The sequence below is a fragment of the Sceloporus occidentalis genome, unplaced genomic scaffold, assembly GCF_023333645.1.
Source record: "Sceloporus occidentalis isolate IW3139 unplaced genomic scaffold, rSceOcc1.0.p SCAF_2, whole genome shotgun sequence".
NCBI classification, from domain to species: domain Eukaryota; kingdom Metazoa; phylum Chordata; class Lepidosauria; order Squamata; family Phrynosomatidae; genus Sceloporus; species Sceloporus occidentalis.
Window position 1 is genome coordinate 56,732,725 of NW_028316982.1, and position 21,553 is coordinate 56,754,277.

Below are 21,553 nucleotides of genomic sequence, written 5' to 3' on the forward strand. Positions count from 1 at the left end.
ACGGGGAGCTGTTTACTTGGCCACAGAGGAACGTGGGCACTTTTTTATTAACCTTATCAGCAGTAGTAACCTATTGACCCTTCCATAAGTCGATCCTTGATTTTGGATGGCCATCTGTCAGGGATGCTTTGATTTGGATTTCCTGCATGGCAGGGGGTTGGACTGGATGGCCCTAGTGGTCTCTTCCAACTCTACGATTCTATGATTCTATGATTCTATGATCCATTTTGGGGCATAAATTCCTTGACTTATAGTCGAGTATATACAGTAAGATTAGAGATTACAAAAACATTTTAAAGAGCATGCTAAAAGGCAGTTCCAACAGATCACAGCATCAGTTCAGACTCTCAGAACAATTACAAACAAACATAAACAGGAGATCTCTGATCATTCAAAGAGAATGGACATTTTATGGCAGGATTTGGAAAGGGCACAGGATAGAATTATGATGACTGAGTTAAAATAAGAAGAAACAGAAAGCTTGCTGAGCTTTATAAATAGTCTGGTGAAGAACCTGAGAAGATAGAAGACAATATAAGTAAAATTCTGCCTATGAACAAAGGAAAAACTTCGAAGAGATGTGATAACTCATTACATACATAAAAGCATCAGAAATGAAATACTGAGAGCACATTTTAAGAAAAGACTTAAAATCAATGAGAATGAGATATTTCTGTTTCATGAAATTCCTGAATGTTGAAAAAAGAGAGTATGGTTGGCCCTCCGTTTTCATAGGGTATCCATTCCAGATTACACCCTACACAAAAACGGATATTTGAGTGTATTCAAGCCCCATGATGCTATCCAGTGAAAGGTCTTCTTTTTTCTGAGCACCTCCACTTGAGGTCCATGGTTTTGAATTCTCACAGAGGGGCAACCTCCATTACTTTTAGAGGGATGCACCCCCACATGCACTCATGGGCACATGCCCTATTCAAGCCCCATAGGCTTGAGTGCATGTGGGGGTGCATCCCTCTAAAAATAATGGAGGTTGCCCCTCTGTGAGAATTCAAAACCATGGACCTCAAGTGGAGGTGCTCAGAAAAAAGAAGACCTTTCACTGGATAGCATCAGAGAGTATAAGAACCACTTATACAAGTGAAAAATATATGATAAATTCTTTGGGCAGAGTTTTTCATGTATTTTTCACCTGTATAAGTGTTTTTCATACCCTCTGATGCTATCCAGTGAAAGGCCTTTTTTTCTGAGCAGTTGATAAGTTGTTGCAAAGAAATAATAATAATAATAATAAATGGTATCTTAATAAAATAACTAAAGTGATTCTGAAAATAATTTCATGAATGTAAATAGCCTGAATTCATCCCAGAATAATAAAGGTATTCCCTGTTGATGAGGTTGTCAAGTCGTGTCCGACCATAGGGACAGTGCTTATCTTTGTTACTAAGCCAAAGAGCCACTGTCAGAGACTATTCTGTGGACATGTGGCCAGCATGATTGTATAGAATGCTGTTTACCTTTCCACAGAAGTGGGAAAAGGAAAGAAGTCATTAAAAAATCCCCAAAAATAAAATTATTTTTCAGTTGGAGAAATGTATAGGCAAACCCTAGAAACTATAGTTTCTTCCCCAAAGCATCATGAATCCTTTTCCAGAATAGATATATTTTGGATTTCTAATAATATGGTTGTTTTAGTAAAGGGTATGGATATTTTACCAAAAAATATTTCAGACTATTATCTCATCACTGAGTGCCTGAAAACAGAGCAAACACACTTTCTCTGCAATAACAGGAAGAGATTTCTATATTTGTCTGGTAGGCAAAGAAACCCAGAATAAATTTTAAAAGACTGTGTGATGCTAAGGAAGAGGGCAGCTTCAGAATCCCTAATGTCAAATTGTATTGTGAGACCTGTTGTTTTGCATGGTTTAAGGAAAGGATATTGCTTGAAGATGTGACACTCTTGGAATTCGAAGGCCATAATTTAAGACTTGATTGGCATGGTTATATGATACATGATAAAATTAAAGTACATGCAGAATTTAAAAATAATTGTTTGGTATAAACACAAAGAGACTTTTTTCTAAGATAATATTAGCAACATCACTGCATAAAGCCTTTTAAAGGAAATAATGGGTTAAAAATTGGAGATGTTGAACAAGATAGCTTGAAGTTTAAAGCAAAAGAGATGATCCTTAAGGAAGGGAAAGAGCTTAACTGGTTTGCTTATATGCAACTTAGGAACAGATTTAATCAAGTCAAGAGAAATACAACCATAGAGAAAAATGAGGGTTTTTTTTTAGAGTCATGTAAAGATGATTACCATGTAAATTTAAAAGTGTATAAATGGTTTTTGAAACTAAAGATAGGATCCTATAAAAGGCTATATGATGTGATGGGCCCAAACGTTTGGGCAAAACATCCATATGGATGTTTGAGGGGGGGGGGGGAGTGTGTTTCAAAAATATACAATTTACTTTGTTCAGTAATTTAAAAGAAAATCTGTATATCCAAGGATGGCTCAATTTTTCCTATGTGGCAGACTAGTAAAAAGGCAAACACTTACTGGCCTAAGATACATATATTAATCCAAAAAATTCTAAGGGGAGGTTTTGTAATGTCACTATTTTTTCTATTGGGCATTATGGATAAACAACTGGATAGTGTATATGGATCACTTCTTAAATATATGATAATAGCAGCAAGAATACTATTTATTCAAACCTTGAAATGGACTGAAGCACTAATGATGGAAGAATGGATTGTTAAGGTTGCTGGGTTAGTCCAAATGGCCAAATTAACATGGGTTCTAAAGAATAAGCCATTTGAAGTCTTCTTGAAAGATTGGAAGCTGTTTACAGATTTTCTGAGCAATAAAAAAATCTCATGATGTAATCATCTGTAGCTATGGACATTAATAATTGTAATAGGATTATTTAGTTGGATCTGTTATTGCAGAATAATATTTTTGTATTTTTCTTTTCATTACAGTCAAGATTCTTTTGGGGGGGTGTCAGAGACCTACTGTGTATCAGTTGTATCTCTTTTTTTCCTCTTTTCTTTTTTCCCTTTCCCCCCTCTCTGTTTCCTCTTATTTTTGGTTGTAAATTAGATTATTTGTGCTAAAATTAATTTAAAAAATAATCTTAAAAAGAAGGAGAATTCTCCCAGGCATCTAAGTTCCCATAGCCACAGCACAAGTGTCAAGAAGACAGTGATTTCCTCTATTTCCTCATTATGTCCTATACTGCTGACTGGAATAGCATATATCCTCTAGACTGTTGTCTCCACCCTTGAGCAGCGGCTCCATTGTAGATACCAGACATGAGCAAGACAGAATTCTCCCAGGCCTCTAAATCCCCAGAGCCCCTAATGCTTCCTGTGAAGACGGCCCTCCTATATTAAGAACAGTTGGAATTCGCAAGGCCAAATATTAGACAGAAACATAATTGAGTCAGCTGCACTGGAGTGAATCATTCTTCTTCTCTGCATCCCAGCTGGCCACCAAGGAAAGGGAAAGAGTAAACATTTTTAAAGGATAAGGCTTACTTATTTTTTTAAAATTAAATTTTCCTTAAATTTCTTCTACTCTTTTATGCTTATTTCATAGAATAATTGAATGGAAAAAGTGGTGATATTTATTCCTCTCCTTTCCAACACGCCATAAATCATTTGTTATTGGAATAGGGAACCACTTTTTCAAAATTATTTTTGATCGGACAACTAACCAGAATCCTATAAACTAAACCTAATCCAATGTTGACAACACTTCCATGTGTTTCCCTTTACTTACAGGCTGACTTCAAACATTTACTTACAGACTGACTTCAAACATTTTTCTTTAAGTAGGATATTCCACATTTCAATTAAGTTACCAGGATAATTAACTGTGAAAACTAGGATTCCTGATGGAAACACAGGAGCATGACGGATACCAACCAAGGGACCACTGTTGACAATAAAATGGTAATACCCTTTACAATCACATATGTGATAGCCACTTTTCTGTGATGTAATTCCACATGGGTAAATGTATCCATGTGAAAGGGCCTGATTCAGATCTTGGAGATAGCACATTTGCTGCTGTCCTTTTCAATTTGTGGCAACCCTATCATAGGGTTTTCTTGGCAAGATTTGTTCAGGCAAAGGAACAGAGGACAATTTGCCATTGACTTCCTCTAAAGCTGAAAGAATGTGACTTGCCCAAGGTCGGAAAGTGAGTTTCCATGGCCAAGTGGAATTTGAGTCCTAGTCCAAACCACTACACAACTGTGGCTTCAAGTAATACATTGCACAGGACCTGCAATTTGTTCCATCCAGCACTGATAGCTGTCTAACATTGTTAGTTGTGGGACTGGGGCAACAAGACCCCATGGCAATTTTTGGGAATCCTCTGTTACTCATTTTAAGATCTGCAGCTAATCATATCCTTGTCCACCAAACTCTTTTTATTCTTTATTTTAGTGAAATCCAAGTTATGTGGATCAATGCAAATCTAACAGTGTTTGGGGAAGCATCTATGGAATGCTAATTAAAGGATTTCCAGAGTGGTCTCTACATTACTAGACCACGAAGAGCTAGAGTACCCTAGCACTAAGAAACTCTGCTGCTATAGCTCTATGGCACTTCCGGAATAGTATCATTAGCAGTTCCAGAAGGCTTGAGATGTTTGTCATTCCTGCAAAAAACAAACAAACAAAAACCACCTGCATGTGTCCCATATGGCTTTTTGTTTGTTTGTTTGTTTAAAGAATGAATAAAAAATGAAATGGAGTAGGTTTAGTGTGTGTACCAGATGTGTTAGTTCAGACTGCTGGATGGAAACACAGATCTGAGAAACTTACTGGAAATGTTTTAATGGTCCAGATCTTGAAGAGATGTGGAGGACAAACTGCCTCCCCCTCTTGGCTCAAGGACAAGCAGCTTTGGAAAGCAGCAGTAGTAATGCATTAGTAAAGAATAACATAACCAGTTATTCCTGTGTAATGCATCTTGAAATGGTTTAAACATTGGACTACGACTCTGGAGACAAGGGTTTGCTTAGGCATAGAAACCCCACTGGTGGACCTTGAGTGAGTCACACACTCTCAGCCCCAGAAAACCCCGTGATAGCTTCACCTTAAATGTAAGTCAGAAACAACTTGAAGGCACATAACAACAACAATAAGCCAGTAATAGGAGCCCACTGAACAGCAAATGAGGAACATAAATTCCCTTTCTTCTCCTGTAACATTCCAGTCTCTGGAACAGAATCCCAATTTCCTGGAGCAAAAAGCAAACTTTCCTCAGCTTGATTTGGAATTATACTTGAAAAGCATCACCATTACTCCTTTGCAAAGCAATTTCCTGAATCTCCTCCAGAAAGCTCCCTTCCAACTTTGGGGCTTCTTTCTCCTAATTTTTTGGCTATTTTTCAAACCACAGTGGGGTATCTACAGTTTTGACTGCTTCCTGGTAGAAAAAATTGTAGTTGTTATTGTTTTATCTATGAATGTGCTCAGGAAACCATTCTGAAGGGTTTCAGTATTTATCCATTTTTATTAGTGCCATTTTAGTTTATATTTTTTTAAAAATTCCTCTCTGCTCTCATTCCATGTTTTCCCACAACACTTAGCTAATCAAATCACTGCTACCACAGGTTATTTTTACTACACTTTCCCACTCATCTATCCCAATCTAGTCAGCATGTTTACCATACATACTCGACTATAAGTTGACTGCATGTATAAGTCGAGGACAGGTTTTGGGACCAAAATTATGGATTTTGATATGACCTGTGGATAGGACAACGGTAAAATTTCAGGGCATATAGCAAAGGATCTAAAAGATGAAGCAAAAGAAAACAATGCCAAAGGACTTACAAAGTTTCAGCAGGCATGATTTTTTGTGGTCACACTAAAGGCCAGATTGATGTGAGTGTGCGCGCACTCCCAGGACAGATTATACCAGGGGTAGGCAACCTTTTTGAGCCGGGGGCCAGGTTGCTGTCCCTCAGACAACTGGGGGGCCAAACTCAAAATGGCGCCTGGAGCGGTGCGGAAGCTGCAGCAGGGGTAGGGTTGCCATAAGTCAGGACGTCCAAACTGGGACAAATGTAGGACACTTTTTTTACATGGAGGAACTCTCCCCCCCCCCCCTCCGCTCCTTCCCAGCCTCTATGGAGGCCGAGGCCACCTCAGAGGCCGGGAAGGAGCTGGTGGGGACACCTGCGCGGCCACCCTCCTCCTCCTTCCCGGCCTCTGAGGGGACCGAGGCCTCCTCAGAGGCCGGGAAGGTGCCCGCGGGGCGTGCACGATCGTGGTGATCGCGAGCGGCCTCCTTCTCCTTCCCAGCCTCTAAGGGGGCCGAGGCCTCCTTAGAGGCTGGGAAGGAGCCCGCAGGGCGCGCACGATTGCAGTTATCGCGAGCAGCCTCCTTCTCCTTCCCGGCCTCTAAGGGGGCCGGGGGCCGAGGCCTCCTTAGAGGCCGGGAAGGAGCCCGCGGGGCTGTCCGCGATCGTGGCAATCGCGAGCGGCCTCCTTCTCCTTCCCGGCCTCTAAGGGGGCCGAGGCCTCCTCAAAGGCCGGGAAGGAGGGAGGAGGCCGCGGGGAGGCGGGGAGGGTGGCGCGGCCGCATGCAGGAGGCACCACCTCCACCTCGCCTCCTCCGCCCCAGGCCTCGCTGCCCTCCTCTTCCTCCGCCTCCTCCAAGCGGCCATGCGCAGTGGAGGAAGATGAGGGCAGCGAGGCCCCGCGGGCCGTGGCCAACCCGGTTGCAACCGGGGTTGTCCCAGTTTTTGGCGGCACCCGGGACGGGAGGGGCCCAGTGCTGCCAAAACCGGGAAAATCCCGGTTGCAGCCGGGACATGCAGCCAGGGGCAGCAATCGGCGGCAGGACCGGGCTGGGGCCGGTCTCAAGGCCTCGCCAGGCTGGATCTGGCCTGCGGGCCGTAGGTTGCCAACCCCTGGATTATACTCTTGCCTTTCACCGGGGATCGTACCTTTTAAAAAATAAAATAAAAGTTAAGATACAGTACTTACACTGACTCCTGAATAAGTCGACTCAGGTTTTTTGGATAATTTTTTAACCTAAATTTCTAGACTTATACATGAGTATATATAGTAATTCAGAAGCACACAATACTTTTCCAATTCAGAATGCTGTCTACGTGAGGCTGCTTCACATAGAGTCCAGAAAGTTTGACTAGTCCAGAAAACTACAGCCAGACTAAAGGCTAGAGTTATGCGGAGCATGCGATTCCTTCGTTTCAACAGCTTCACTGGCTCTGTCTCCTGGCATAATTCAGAATTCTGTATGATCTATACAGTCTTATACCATACCCTATTCCAACATCTCATAGATAAAAACAGGGACAAGTGTAGCTATGAACATCAGAGCATTGTCAGGATGGCAAAGATTATCATTGAAAAAAGGATACACAAAATAGGAGAGGTGGCAGCAGTTTGCTTTTGCCTTAAGGGCATGATTTCACCCTCCACCCCCTCCTCTCCTGCTGATTTAATAAACTACTTTTCAGCTTTGAACTCAGTTTGCAGCAACTGACGTAAGAAAAGGGCAAACTGGGGAAAGAGGAGGAGGTACGAGAAACTAGAACATTATAAAAGCAGCTGAAAAAGTGGGACAAGAGAGGATTAATCCAGAATGTCCAGATTGTTGAAGTGGGTTCTAACTGGACGGGATATGTTTATTTTTCTGTAATGTTATGTTTGTAGTTTATTTTTCCTATATTTTAATTGATATTGTTATACATTATTCCTATTTTGTTACTGCCAACTGCTGTAATCATCATTTTGGGGACTAAGCTGAGATACAATTTTTTAAAAGTTCTAATAAACTTTATTAAATTGCAATGTGCTAACATTAGAAAAGACAATAATACTGCGAAAGGTGGAGGACAGCAGAAGGAAAGCAAGACAACACGCCAGATGGATAGGCTCAATCACGGAGGTCACAAGCAAGAGTCTGCAAAGTTAAGCAAAGCAGCGGAGGACAGGCAATCTTAGAGATGTTTTATCCACAGAGTCACCATGAGTCGAGGTCAACTCAAGGGCAGTTAACATCAACAACAAAAATGATAAATGTAGTAAAATGTCCTGTCATTTAGTTGTATTAGCACTTAACATGGTGGAACTTAAATAAAATAAACAAATGAAATGATGGAACTTGAAATAAGCACTTCCATCTTCTTGTCAAAGGGCAGGAAAAAGAAGTTTGTAAACAATAAATTGCTACCACTCTACTAGTGCTGCTACAGTGTTGTATCAATTCCTTTTTAACTGTAATATGTCCTACAGAGCATCATGATGGTCACATGGACAAAAGGTGTTAGGATCAATTCAGGCATGTATATTTCTCAGAATTGAACAGCCTGCCTTGCAAACTCTCAAATGCATGTGCAAACTGTGCCACCATCAACATTAACTTGAACTTGACTAGAAAATGAAAAAATAATGCACTTAAGCTGATAGGAGAGCTCTGTGATGTCTGATCTCAACAGCTGTGTTGCACACATGCAAGTTATCAACTTGATGTCACAGTCACTGCATGATGAATACATGCATATGTGAGTGCACAGATTGCAAAGAGTTAGCTTCAGGGCTTCAACTTTTGTCATGCACTCACTGCCCTTCCTTCAGCATGATTTGGAAAATTATTCTCTCTTCCTCCAGCTCTCTCTCAACCTCAGCCCTCTCTCTGTAAAAATTAAAATAATTGTAGCTTTCTTCATAGGCTTGTTATAAAGCTGGATGCCTACAATGTTAAGTGCTTTGCAAACTGCACCTGTACTATATATTAAATAATAGCAGTAATGATTTAAATGGGAAATATTATATACCACGGAAGATCTTGGTGAACTGTGTGCAGGGAAACCAACTAGAAAAAAAGTGGCAAAAAGCAATGCTTTCTTTTAAAGGGGATTCCTTGGTTTGCAGTAGTGTTAGAGTAGTTTTCAAAAAGATAGCCATGTTAGTCTTCTTTGGTGTAAAAATAGAGGAAGCAAGTAGAAGAAAATCCAGTAGCACTTTTAAGACTAACAAAGGATCCAAACAGACAGGCCAAAATAAAGCTGCTTCGGGTCACTTTGGAGGTATACTGTTTAAATGACACACGCATCTTAACAGGCCAGACGCTGCACCAAAGCTGTGCTCTAGTGCAGGCTTGTCTGTTCAGGCCCATAGAAACTTTCATGGATATGAACCTATTACTTCAGGATTGGGAAACCTACCTCTTCCAATTTTCACGTATGCCTTCCAATTTCAAGTAGCTTTATACTGCCCTAATTTTATGTTGCTGTTGTTGTCATTGTGTGCCTTCAGATCATTTCTCACTTGTGGCCACCCTATCATTGGGTTTTCTTGGCAAGTTTCTTCAGAGGGGTTTGTAATTGCCATCCTCTGAGGCTGAGAGAGTGTGACCTGCCCAATTTCACCCAGCGGGAATCGAACTCTGGTCTCTCAGTGTTCAATACTCAAATCACTACGCCATGGTGGCTCTTTGAATTTTATGATATCCCCCCTTTTATTTATCATTGCTACTGACAAAACAATGTGTTTGAAGTCCCTTTACTCACTATTTAGGGATATTTAGGGAAATTTAGCCTACTTAGGGCTTAGTGTTTAAGACGCCAATTCTGACAATCAGAAGATCAGAAGGGTGGCAATTTGAGGCCTGAGTGCTGCATGATGGAGTGAGCACTTGTCACTAGTTCCAACTTCTGCCAACCTAGCAATTCGAAAGCATACAAATTCAAATAGATAGACAGATAGGTATCACACTTTTGTGGGAAGGTAACAGCGTTCAGCGAAGGTATGCTGGCTACATGACCACCAGGGCAGTCCTCGGACAATGCTGCTTACAACTAGACATTCATGTCAAGGGACTACCTTTACACACTATTTACTGAGAATAAGTTATATAAAGAACAAACCCATCTTTTCCAATGCTGTCTATAAAGAAGCATAAAGAAATACAATTCTATGTTGTGAAGTGGAACTACAGGCACATCACAGTTAACAAAGCCTCTAACAAAGAGGCTCTTCTTTACAATGTATTTTTATGCTGAACCATCTTTTCCTCTTCACCTTGTCCACAGTCTAGATGGAAGTTTTCTTAGCAGCATCTGCACAGGGAATAGGATGAATGAGGACTGGGGATACAGGTTTTCAGTGCTGGGTTGCAGCAGCATGTCTGCTGTAAACAATGCAACAAAGCTTTTAGTCTGGATTCTGCTCTAGCTAGTCCTACTGTAGCTGCATGTGCCTGCTTACAACAGGGAAGGAAACAGCAACTGTCTCCAGATTTCCTTAGTAAATGTGCATGAACAGCAAAACAGAGAGAAAGGAAGACAGTAGATAAGCCTGACTCACCAGTTACCACTGGAATGTTAAAAAGTATAGTTTGGGCACCAAAATCGAAATCATAAGAATAGAGGCTGATGAAAGAAAGAAAAAACTATATCCATGAATATATTTTGGAAAACACTTTGAAGTGATCTTTAGAAGTTTCAAAACATTTTTGTTTACTTATGCAAGGCTTCACGTGGACATACTCCTAGTTTTGAATAAAAACTTTACAAAAACATGTTGCTCGTTTTTTACGATTTGTGTTCTTTTTATGTTATGTCTGCCTCTGGCACCAAATTTCCTGTTTAAAATGTAATGCCAAGGAACACACTTACTTTGCTAACTGAAGTATACTCATATTAACTCTAGTAACGTAGGCTGCATCTGCACTGCAGAAATAATGCATCTTGATATCGCTTTAACTGCCATGGCTCCATACTATGGAATTCTAGAGTTTGTTATGGCACCAGTGTTCGCTGACAGAGATGGCTAAATATCTCATAAAATTGTAAAACCCAGAATTCTATAACATGGAGTAATGGCAATTAAAGTGGTGTCAAACTGCATTGTTTCTGCGGTGCAGATGCAGCCAAAAAACAGAATTCATGATATACAGAAGATGATATCGTATTCCTTTTTTTTTTCTAATAAAGGTTACTGCAGCATAACCAAAAAGAACAGAACAGTCATCTATCTGCACACATTTCTCCCTGCCCCTCCCTAGCAGAAAGGAGCTCTTTTCTCAGTCTTAACTACACAATTGGGAACTCCCCAAAATCAGCAACTGAAAGCACCCCCCAGCTGCTCAAAGCTTTTACTTTAGTAATGTTGATCTCTTCACTGGTCCCCAAGGGACCCAAACTAATTCTAGTAAAAGGTTTATGGCCTAGAACCCAAGCTGATAAAAATGCAACATCTTTCTGCAAATTGCAGCACTAATTTGCACCAATTTGCGCTATGATCCCCATTTCTCTCAGTACTTAAACAAATGCATTTTTCCTTTCACTTGCCTTTATTACTAAGGAACTGAACATTATGGCCTGCTACAGTAATAACATCCAATTGATCATCTTTATTCAACCTTTGCAGAATATAGAAAGTACAGGGAAGTTGGCTGCTTCTTGAGGATAGGAGGATTAGTATACCAGGCAATGTAGCCAGTTGGCTTTCCACTGAATGTTCCAACAAACTTCTAAGACCCCTCAGCCACTGACAATAAGCCTCTGGGTACGAAATACACCTCCCTGTTCTGCAGCACTACATGGTACAACATCCAGAAAACATCTCTGCAATGTTATAAAGAACTGCTCAATACTTGCTCTACAGAAAATTCTTTATCAGTTTATTATAGACCCATTTCAATCTGGCATCAGACAAAGCAATAAAACAGCCTCGACCACCCTAGCTGGGGACTTTTATTTGAGAGAGAGATGAGGGGAATGCTATCCTGTTGCTTCTCCTTGCCCCTTTGGTTGTTTTTAAATATTATTTACCATGGTAGCCATCTGGAACAGCTCAGTGTGATACAGCAGTATTCACTGTATTAACAGTGGTATCTCTCCTACCTTCGGGGTTGTTACAAAAATCACCTAGGCAGCTCCACTGTTTCATCTTTTCTTTCACATGATTTAGACTCTACATGAACCCACTAGGTGGTGTCACTTGGAGAAAGTGATCAGTGACATCTATACAAAGATGGCATGCAAGCCCAGCTCTACATCTCTGTTTGGGGAGTGCAGGAGACGCTGTACAAGTGCTGGGCTGGTGTCTGGAGTCACTGGGGTGCTGGATGAGGGCCATTAATGTGTTAAAGAACCACACTGGCTCTTTGTATGAACATGCAAAATTCTAAATGGCTCAGGATCCAGATACTTAAAGCACTGCCTGACCCAGTAGCTACCTGCTTGGATTTAAGATAATTCAGGCAAGTTGTTGTGGTGATGCCTTGGCGCAGTGGTGCCTGCAAATCTAAAACATATGGCAGAGCCTTCTCAATGGTGGTGCTGTTAGAATTATGGTCTTGGTTAGTTGTGGTTAAATTAGTTTAGAAGCAGCAGCACCAACAGCAACAAGTGTGTACTCCACAGGTATTTGGTAAAAAACAACTAGATTTGAACTTCTGGCAAATAAACAGGATGCACTGGTAGATAAAAACAAACTTTATTTACCTGGAAAGGATTCATCTGAATCTTGAAGATATTAAGAAATGCCTTCATGCTCCTGAGACCTGCTCCAAAGTGATTTGCAGTAGGGCATTTAATGTGGTAGCACCTTTCCCTAACATTAGACATGCTCTGAGAATTCTTTTATTGATTATTTATCTATTATTTTAAATTCCATGTTTTATGACTGTTTTTTATATGTCAAATAAACAACAATAGATAAATAGACAGTATCAAACTGAGGTCTGCTTTACATGTTTTAAATTTGTTCACAGGATAAAATGCATGATCTACTTCCCTATAGGTATGTTAAGAATCTGTAAACAGAGTGGCATTTCCATTTTAGATTGATAAAGATTAAAATAGTGATGTCAATCAATCAAGACTGATTGAAATGTCATGCTTTTAACAGATTACTATATTAATTGAGTGGTTAAATTTACATATTGCAAAATGTCAGTTAAGGTTTTTTTCTGTGGATCTTGAAGGGGGTTGTTTCTTTTTATACATGAGCACATGTAATTAAGCAGGAGCTGCCACTGCTGGTTAGATAGCAAAACCATCTCTAATCAAATTTGTGAATATACAATAAGAACAAGAACCCATAACCATGCAGAGCAGCACACAGAGGGCAGAAACAAAGCTTTGGAAGGTTACAATTTTAACTACAACTCTCAGATTTCCCCAGTCAAATTAGCTATGGCCATATCAGGGGTTCAGACAACAAAGTAAGAATTGTCCAAGATGTAGGGAAGAGGGTATGATGAGTACCAATGATTGCAACATCTAAGGGCCAAAACAGAAGTGGTATTAATTGCATGAATGAACACTCATTATACATAGTTTTTGTGGGGTTTTTAGGCTATGTGGTTGTGTTCTGGAAGAGTTTATTCCTGATGTTTTGCCAGCATCTATGGCTGGCAACTTTAGAAACGTAAGGAATAAACTCTTCCAGAACATGGCCACATTGCCCCAAAAAACCACACACACACACACACACAAACCATGGATGCCAGCCATAAAGCCTTTGACTTCACATTCATTATACATATTTAAAAATGCAAACATTGGTTGCAGGGAAGCAATTGGTCATTGTGGGTTTATGGGTGAATTTTTTTTAACCAGCAATGAAGACTTCCTTTAACATGCAAACAGCAGCTTCCAAGGGGTGGTTTTTCCTGGGATCAAGCAAAATCCTTTTCTCTCTCTCTGTCCATGGTCCCAGAACTGGTCACAGGCTTCCAGTTTATGTCGTGATGTAACATTAACTGCATATAGGGTTGCCATAAGTCAGGACCTCCAAACCGGGACAAATGTAGGACAAATGCAGGACAACATTTTCAAATGTAGGACACATTTTTTAAAAATGGAGGACACGCAAAAAAATTGAGGCTTTTTTAGAAATGTTAATATAAATACATGTTTCTTAGGCATGATCAAAATGGAGGACATTTTGACATTATTCCTAGACAGATCGCAGAAATGTACTTCCCTTTCTGGCCACCCCCCTCTCCCCATTCCAAACAGCACATTTGGGCATTGAACATGGCTTGATTTTAACATTGCCTCTTGCATATTTCAGAGGCTTATTCCACAACCATACCCTTTAGGTTTAACACTGAACATGGGTTAACATGGCTATGCATATAGAACATGCTCAAGGGACTTTGGTTTTTCTTCATTTTGACTTGTTTTGTCTGTATTCCTCCCCACTAAATAAAGAAGACATGAAATGGACTTAATGGGTACAAGTTGTTAAACAAAAAAGTCTTGTGAGACTCTGTAGGCAAGAGGTGCACCATCTTAAGAACTGCATTAAGCACACTTAGGCTGCTGCCACACTGCTTTCACTCTCATCACTCCATCCTATGGAATCCTGGGATTTGTAGTTTGTTGTGGTGCCAGGGCTGGGCTTTGAAATCTCAGGCATAAGAGAGGCAAAAGGCTTGGGCTGCATCTACACTGGAGAAATAATCTGGTTTGAGACCACTTTAACTGCCTCGGCTGAATGCTATGGAATTCTGGGAATGGTGGTCTGTTCCAGCATCACAGCAGAATGGCAGTTAAACTCCTGGAAAGCTCTCTGACCAAGGTGACCAATGCTCTCACCCCAAAATGTAGGGCACCCAAGCAAAAAAATGTAGGACATGGCCAAAAATAAAAGCTAAAAACACCCATGTAATTATAAATCCATGCTTCTTAGCCATGATCCAAATGGAGGACATTTTGAAATTTGACAGAAGAGGACATGTCCTGGAAAAGGAGGAGGATGTCTGGTCACCTTGTCTCTGGTCCAAAATACACTGCAGAAATAAAACAATGCTGGACTGAAATGCCCAGAGTTCCTCACCAAAGCTGCATCCACACTGAGGAAATAATCCAGTTCGAGAGTGACTTAACTGTCCTGGGTTAGTGCTGGGGAATGCTGGGAATTGTAGTACACTGTGGCCCCAGAGCTATCTCTGACAGGGAGTCCCATAACCCTCCAAACGTAGTTGAACTGCAGTGCCCAGAATTCCTCACCAGGTGCATCCACACTGAGGAAATGGTTGTCCAGTTTGAGACTGCTCAGTGCTGGGGAATCCTGGGAATTGTAGTCTATTGTGGCCTCAGAGCCATCACTGACAGAGAAGTCTCAATGTCTCCCAAACACTAGCATTCCCAGGATTATTATTCCTGTAGTGTGTGAGAGAGATATAAAAGCTAGGGACTGGATTCATTTGGAGGATCTCTGTGTCCAAAACACACTGCTTGGACTGCCAGGGCTCAGTGCTATGGAATCCTGGGAATTGTAGTTTATTGTGGCACCAGAGCTCTCTGACAGAGAAGGCCAAATGCCTCACAGACACCAGAATTCCAGAGCATTGAGCTTTGGCAGTTAAAGGGGTCTCAAAGTGCAGAGGGGGGGGGGGGGAGAGAGAAAAGCCAGGGAGTGTGAATGAGCAGCTCAGGCTGTGGCTACTCTGAGAGGAGGAGGAGGAAGAGGGAGGGAGGGAGGCAAGGGAAGCCCCTGCTTTTCCTCATCATCACAGCCTCCTCACTGCTGGCAAGAGGCTCTGCCCCCAGGCAACGCCTCCTCTGTGGACCATTCAGCCTCCTTTTGTCAAAAGAGCTCTGGTGCCACAAGAAACTACAATTCCCAGAATCCCATAGCACTGAGCCATGGATGTTTAAGGGGGGGGGGGTCAAACTATTTCTGCAGCCTTTTGCTACCCCAAACCCCAAAGCAAAATCTCTTCCTTCACCAAGCCATTGAAAACCAACCCAAGGGGAGGGCTGATTGCTTCTTTCCCATTGGTCAGCTTCGGGAGAAATTTGCATATTACAAGTAAAGGTGTTTAGGGCCTCAAAAACGATCCTGTGATAAAGAATTACAAGAATACTGACGCGGTAGACATTTAAAAGATGAGGCATTTAGACTCCCAGTGAAACATGAACGATTTATGGCCTTTTTTCTCTCACTGTAACCTGGAAAGTAAGGCCTCTTGCAAGGCATATATACCAACGTGGACGGGCAAAAGCTCTGAGTGGCAGATGTCCTGAAGACCTGCTCTCTAGGCTACGCCAGTGCGCCAGGCGGGGAGTGGCACACAGCCGTGCAGGACGGCGGGGAAGAGGCAGGGGAAGGCCGAACCGGGGGCTAGGGGCCAAATCGGACCGGGACCGGGAGGGGCCCCCCAAATGCGGGTTTGTCACAGGGGCCACCGGGTTATGGCATCCCTAACTGCATAATGAGAAATTAAATCCACTTGTAGTTTGGCTCTAAATTGCTTCAGTGTAAACTAAACCTCTAATGAGTGCTTATAACTCAAGCAACAGGTCTGAAGACCGCCATAGCTCAATGCTCAAAAGCTGATTGTATGCGCTCCCCATGGCAAATCTGCCCTTTTAGTTTTGGTATCTCTGGGTCATCTATATGTGTAAAATCCAGGCCTGTAATTAAGATTGATAATCCCAAATTAAAACTGACACTGTGGAAACTATGGTAAACATAAGTAAGTAAACATAAATCAGTCATGCACTCACGTACCCTTCCTCTTCACTGCATAGTCCCCGGTCAGGAGTGCCTGTTATCAGCTTCGGCTGATATGCCAACTGTGCCCTTTCCTGGAAGTTAGGAACCTTGAAACTGTAGTGCATGCGCTGGTAACCTCCTGTCTTGATTTCTGTAATGCACTCTACATAGGGCTACTGACCCGAAAACTGCAATTAATACAGAATATGGCAGCCAGATTGGTCTCAGGGACAACTAGACAAGACCATATAACACTAATCTTAAAATCACTTCAATGGTTGCCTATTAATTTCCGGGCCCAGCACAAGGTGTTGGTTATTACCTTTAAAGCCCTAAATGGCTTGGGTCCAACCTATCTTCAGGACCATCTCATTCTGTACAATCCACTCCGTGCACTCAGGTCCTCTGGGAGGAATTTGCTGCAACCTATAAAAATTAGATTGTTGGCTACCCCTCAGAGGACCTTTCTGGCAACCGCTCCCAGATTATGGAATGGCCTGCTGGATGAGATCAGTCATATAACCATCTTAAAAAGCTATTAAGATGGATCTCTTCCGGCAGACTTTTCCTGGCCACTGAAAAGAACGTGGCACTTGATGGACCCCGATTTGTGTTTTATTTTAAGGTATGTTTTATACTGTAAATTATTTAATAGCATTTTAAGGAGGGTGGGATAGGGGACATGGATTGTATATTTTAACTGTTGTAAGCCGCCCAATTGCAATCCACAGAGGGATGGGATATAAATAAATTTTATTATTATTTTTATTATTATTCTTTTTCTTGGCAGCTTTAACCATAATTTAGCATTATATCCCCACCAGGGGTAACTATGGTCACTTCCAGCCATGTTCCCAGTTAACTAGGATTTGTAAATGTGTTTCAGCCTCTCATTAAGCTGGGAACCCAGGTACTAACTGTGGCTAGCCTCTGTGTACAAGTCCTGTCAAACAATGGTTAAAGACAGCATGGGAAAAGACGGTACATATATGTTTTATGAGTGGTGGGAACACACACTGATAGCAGGGAGGGGAAAAGAAGCATGTGTGCCAATAATCTGTTTTGTGCTGTAGTGTTAGATATTCATTAGGCTCCAATAACACAATACTATCATGCATGAATGTGTTCACTTCTTTTGAAGATACTGATTTTTTAAAAATAATACTGTATCATTTAAACATTGTTAGATCAGGTTATTCTGAAAACTACTTTACTCCAAATGTTTTGCAAACTTGAAGGAAGTACGATCTTTTACTCATCATCATCATTCACCAAGGATCCAGAGTTTCCACTTATCGTCAATCCTACCCATAAGCTGGAGAAGATTTAAATCTTCATCTCAATTCTGCCGATTCAATGGATTTTTACCCCCATATAAAATCTGTCCACATTATGATTTTAACAGCATTGTGAACTACGAGAAAACTCTTCTGAATAAAAATTGTGGTGTGGTAAAAAGCTCTCACCCTAGATTCTGACTTCACTAAACTCTGTGGTCCAAATCGTTGTGGTATTTTTATATTATACCATCTATTATGTAGCAAAACCTTTGAAAGATTGATTCCATTTCCTTCAGAACGTGGGTTAAGAGAGACTTTTAGGTCTCTTTCCACTTCCCACCACATTTCTTCCTTGATCCTCATGAGGGCACCGATTTATCTTTTTACAGAGTCAATCAATCATCTGAAGAGAGCTACTGTGCTAGAGCGTCTGTCTCTTTCTGTAATACAAGGTGCCTACTTCAGAGTTACCTCCAGAGGATTAAATCAGGGCCTGTCACTGGCCACATGATTAGGGCTACTTTACCCTAAACACCTTGTTTATCATTGTACAAAGAGAACACATCAGGCTCGATGTTACACCATGGACCTTTCCCTTGCAGAGAAACTATTAATCCCCAACAGGATACATCTGTGACACAGGCAGGAAATCACATTTGCCTAGCTGATTATAAACAAGAGGAACATAACAGAAAATTGCACACTGTTATGATTTTAAGGACAATTACCCGAAATAAATTCCACGAGAATAAGGGCAGCAAAAGTATCAACTATTATTTATCATAAATAATTTTTATACTACCCTTCAATAAAAATTTCCTATAAATAAAATTAAAAAGTGAAAGTGAAAAAAGGTTTATCTCCCAAGCATTAGAGATTTTCTGCCCAAAGTTTTTTTTTAACAGTTCTGAGGCAATTTCCTGGGAAGCTTATGTACAATAAAATATAACATGTTTTCTCAGAGTGTTATGGAGTCTCCTTATTTGGAGGTTTTTAAACAGAGGCTGGATGGCCATCTGTCAGGGATGCTTTGATTGTGTGTTCCTCCATGGCAGGGGGTTGGGCTAGATGTCTCTTGGGATCTTTTCCAACTCTATGATTCTAGAAAACCAATCAAAATATATGTTTTACACATCATAGTGGATGCAAAAACTCGAAAGGCAGCATGACAAAACCCAGATAAAGAGCTAGAGTGCTGCAGTGGTTTCAGCATTCAACTATGACTCTGGAGATCACGGTTCGAATCTCCACTTGGCCTTGAAACCACTCTTTGGCAAGTCACACTTTCTCAGCCTCAGAGGAAGGCAAATTTGTCTCTCTGAAAAAATCTTGCCAAGAAAACCCTGTGCAAACTTTAAGATCATCATAAGCTGGAAACAACTTGAAGGCACACAGCAAGAACAACAAAAATAATTCACAGGTTAAAATCATGCCTAAAGAATATGGTAAAATAAAGTCCTTGACTGGTAACAAAGGAATAAAACTGCCATTAGATGGGTTGCTCTGGGGAAATCATGGGGACACACTATAATGGGGGGGGGGGGCATTTCCTGATAATCTCCTGCCTTATTTCAGACTGTGGGTGCACTCATAGACGGTCCTGTTATGAAGTTTTCAATGTGAAGGTTGAACAGTAGAAAAAGCAGACAGACAGACCTAGACCTTTGTCTTAAAGTCAAAATCTGGAGTTTGAACTTCATCTGGAAACAGATCAGAAGCCAGAATAATATGAGCACAGTACCCAATAAGCAATCTAGCTGTCATATTCTGAATAAACCACAGTTTCTGAATGGTATTTTAGGGCAGCAAACAACACTGCAATTGTTTGACTTGGAGATTAATGGAGCACAGATCACTGAGTACAGGATAAGGATCCATCACTGGGATGGAACTTCTCCCCCAGCATTTCGCTACTGACAAGAAGATTTTGCCTTAGTTTCAACTTGGATAACTTCCAGTACTGTTGTTGTGTGCTTTCAAGTCATTTGGGCAACCTCAGGGTTTTCTTGGCAAGATTGGGCGGGGTGTTATCAGTATGCTGATGACACCCAAATATTCTTCTCCATGCCTCAGTCAACAGCTTTGACAACAGATGGCATCTCTCCTCTCAATCAGTGTCTTGTAGTGGTAATGGACTGGATGAGGAAAAACAATCTCAAGTTGAATCCAGACAAAAGGGAGGTACTTGTAGTAGGGGCCCTCAAACCAGGCATCGGGTTGCAACCTCCAGTCCTAGATTGGGTCACACTCTCCTCAAAGGACTGTGTTTGCAGTCTGGGGGTGCTCCTAGATCCGTCACTCCACATGAGAAAGTAGGTAAATGCGGCTGTCAGGAGCGCCTCTTATTAGCTTTGGCTGATACGCCAGCTGTGCCCTTTCTTGGAAGTAAGGGACCTAGAAACTGTAGTACATGCACTGGTAACATCACAATTCAATTTCTGTAATGCATGGGGCTACCCTTGTGCCTAGGCTGGAAACTTCAATTAGTACAAAACATGGCAGCCAGGTTAGTCACCGGAAAATCTTGGAGTGACTGGATAACACAGATCCTAAAGCCACACCACTGGCTACCTATTAGTTTCTGGGTGCAGTACAAGAAGTTGGTTATTACCTCTAAAACTGTACATGGCTTGGGTCCAACCTATTTAAGGGATCGCCTACTTCGATACAACCCGCCCCGCACACTCCAGTCCTCTGGGTGGAATTTATTGCAGCCTTTAAACACCAGATTAACTGCAACCTCCCAGAGGACTTTTTCTGCAACTGCTTCCAGGCTATGTAACGGCCTGCTGGACATAGGCTTCCCATATCCCGGATTTTGCCGGGACATTCACGTTTTTTGCCTTTTTTGAATGTCCCGGCCTGGGTTTAGGCCTAGTCCCAGCTCCCACTGCCACCGCCTCAACCATGCTAGGCCTCACTGGCCTTGGATGGGGCTCAGGACAGAGCCTCCATTGCCGCCTGCCACGCAGGGCAGGGCTTCAGCCAGCCACCTGGGCCCTGAGGAGCAAGGCCTCCCTGTCAAGGCCTCTTCTCTAGCGGCAGTGGAGCCGCGCAGGGGCCAGCCAGCTGCCTGAGGGTCCGTGACACACGGCAGGTGGTGGTGGTGGAGAGGCCTTGCTGTAGGCGCCTCCCTCCTTGGGGCCCAGCTGAGTCCTCTGCCTCTAGAGAAGGCCTTACTGTGGCGGCCTCTTTTCTCTGGGCTCAGCCAGCTGGTGGTGAGAAACCTTTGCAGGATGGCTGGGCCCCTAAAAGAGAGGCCACAGTGGCAAGGCAGAGGACGCATCGCACGGCTCCTCCAACTCGGCTAGCTGGGCCCTGAGGAGAGAGGCTGCAGCGGCATGGCCTTCTCCAGAGGCAGAGGATGTGCTGCGCGGCTCCTCTGCCTCTGGAGAAGGCCTTGCCGCTGCAGCCTCTCTTAGGGCCCAAATGGCTGGCAAGACCTTCTCCAAAGGCAGAGGTGCATCCTCCCCCTCTGAGTAGGTCTTGCCGGCTAGCTGGGCCCTTGTTCTTTCTCCTCCTCTTCTTCTTTTTCTTCCCCTCTTCTTCTTCCTCCTCCTCCTGTTCTTCTTCCCCTCTTCCTCCTCTTCTTTTTATCTTCTTTTTCCTATTCTTCTTTTTCTTTCTCCTCCTTTTCTTGTTTCTCCTTTTTTCTTCTCCCCCCCTTCGTCCTTTGCTGTTGCTGTTGTTGTTGTTGTGTGCCTTCAGCTCCTTTCTGACTTATGGTGACCCTGCAGAATTTCCTTGGCAAGTTTCTTTGGGGAGGGGGGGGGTGCCTTTACCTTCCCCTGAGAG

The 21,553-nt window shown here is 42.1% G+C and overlaps 1 protein-coding gene across 1 annotated transcript in view; it reads right to left on the reverse strand.

The window, feature by feature from the left end:
* The window catches only part of HS6ST1 (heparan sulfate 6-O-sulfotransferase 1), a 276,654-nt gene that overhangs the window by 200,826 nt on the left and 54,275 nt on the right, over positions 1 to 21,553 (reverse strand). The window lies entirely within an intron of this gene.